Genomic DNA, 1,959 nt, shown 5'->3' on the forward strand with positions numbered 1-1,959 from the left:
GAATTGATGAATACTTCAGCGAAGTGATGCGTGCATTCATCTGCTGTCATGACACACAAAACATTGAACGTCGTCGCCACGTGGTCGCCCGCAGACATTAACACAAGCTGGCGATCGCTATCTCCAAATTATTGCTCTTATGAACCCTAAGAAGAAAACAACATAACTGTTGCACTTTCAGAGCCAAATGGGAGGGCTGCGTCGTCTCAGACACTACACAGCTGTCTCCGCACGATCGATTTGTCTATGAAGCGGCCATCATGAATAAGAGTACAAACTCCCCAACGCCGTGGTGCGCCAAGAAAATGTGGAAGGGAAACTGTAGAATGAAACCGAGATCAGTGATATCGGTTTCGCATCGCCGACAGACGAAGGACATGTTTGAGGTCTGGTGATCGTCGCAGAAGCTTGTGGAGACGGCCTGGTACTGATCCACGCCTTAGAAATGCAGTTCTATCGGTTCAGCACGGAGGTGGGTTAGTCACGTTTTGGCCTGGAATCAAGTACGATTGTCCTATAACTTCATCACTTACGAGGGTGCTTTAAGGGATGTTCAGCATCTCGACGTCACCCTCCAGTCTATAATGCAACTCTAAACTCAACATTTTGGCAACGGATCCGTCTTTTAAGACGGTAATACAGGAGCGCACACCACCCCCTTACGAATACATTGCTTTGGGAGGCAGGAATAAACCGAATGGAAAGGTCCTGCGGTATCGTCTGGCACGAAACGGTTCGAGCATGTTTGATGGTGGTGGTGGTGGTAGTTAGTGTTTAACGTCCCGTCGACAACGAGGTCATTAGAGACGGAGCGCAAGCTCGGGTGAGAGAAGGATGGGGAAGGAAATCGGCCGTGCCCTTTCAAAGGAACCATCCCGGCATTTGCCTGAAGCGATTTAGGGAAATCACGGAAAACCTAAATCAGGATGGCCGGAGACGGGATTGAACCGTCGTCCTCCCGAATGCGAGTCCAGTGTGCTAACCACTGCACCACCTCGCTCCGTGAGCATGTTTGAGACCAGTTCAAACATGCGGTGCGTCGCCGTACATACCAACAACTCACTCTGGATGACCTCATGAAAGCTGCCATCCAGGAGTGGGATAGAGCTGAGCAGCGACGTCTCGTCCATCTTCTCGATACAAAGCCACTGATGAACCAAGTATGTTACAATAAACGGGGACGAGTAACACGGTATCGAATATTTCCCAAAAGTCGACTTTGATTTCATAGTTATGCAAGGATGTACTGTTCTGAACAGACTGAATTTAGTTTTGTTATTGTTTTATTTTTTATTTCGTAGTAGTTTTTTTAGTTTCATAAGATTTCTAGTGGCACAGATTTTTGCGAATACACTGTTCTGAGACTGATTCTATTACTAGCGTGTAAGCAGCAGTGGACGTGTGGCCGTAACGTGTCGATGTTATTGTGTCACAAAGCGCAATGGACATCCGTAAATCGACTGTTCGAGGCATTCTCCAGAACGTATTGAAGAAGAGATAAGTGTGGGTGAAGAATTTCCAGCACGCCTTGACTAGCGAGCAGAAACAGCGACGTGAGAACGCCTGCCGTGACTTAGCTGAAATGTAAAACGTGGACAGTTCTTTTCTGGGAAAAATTATGACGGGTGATGCAACTCGGTGTTATCAATACGGTCCTACCAGAAAACGTCTAAGTGTAGAAATCCACATGGAGTGTCAACGCTTTGATGACATTAGTCCTGAGTTGGATAACGTCATAAGAAGGACTCCTCTGACGGATACCGTGCGTTCTACTCGAGTGGGGGAAGACTTTATATAAAACCCGAAGTATTAATACTACCATGTTAATTTTTCATTCAATGTGTTTCACACGGAGAAAATGTTCCTCTATTTTTTTTGTGTGTGTGTGTGTGTGTGTGTGTGTGTATGCACGAAATGTCTTGTTGAAAAGCAAGTTTAGCGCAAGCACGTATTGTCTCA

The 1,959-nt window shown here is 46.3% G+C and overlaps 1 non-coding gene across 1 annotated transcript; it reads right to left on the reverse strand.

Moving 5' to 3' along the window:
• Positions 1–927: 927 nt before the first annotated feature.
• On the reverse strand, positions 928–1,000 carry Trnaa-cgc (transfer RNA alanine (anticodon CGC)). The gene has a single exon. It is a non-coding gene; the product is annotated as a tRNA-Ala (tRNA).
• Between the last annotated feature and the right edge of the window lie 959 nt (positions 1,001–1,959).

This window comes from Schistocerca nitens, chromosome 3, assembly GCF_023898315.1.
Source record: "Schistocerca nitens isolate TAMUIC-IGC-003100 chromosome 3, iqSchNite1.1, whole genome shotgun sequence".
Taxonomy (NCBI): domain Eukaryota; kingdom Metazoa; phylum Arthropoda; class Insecta; order Orthoptera; family Acrididae; genus Schistocerca; species Schistocerca nitens.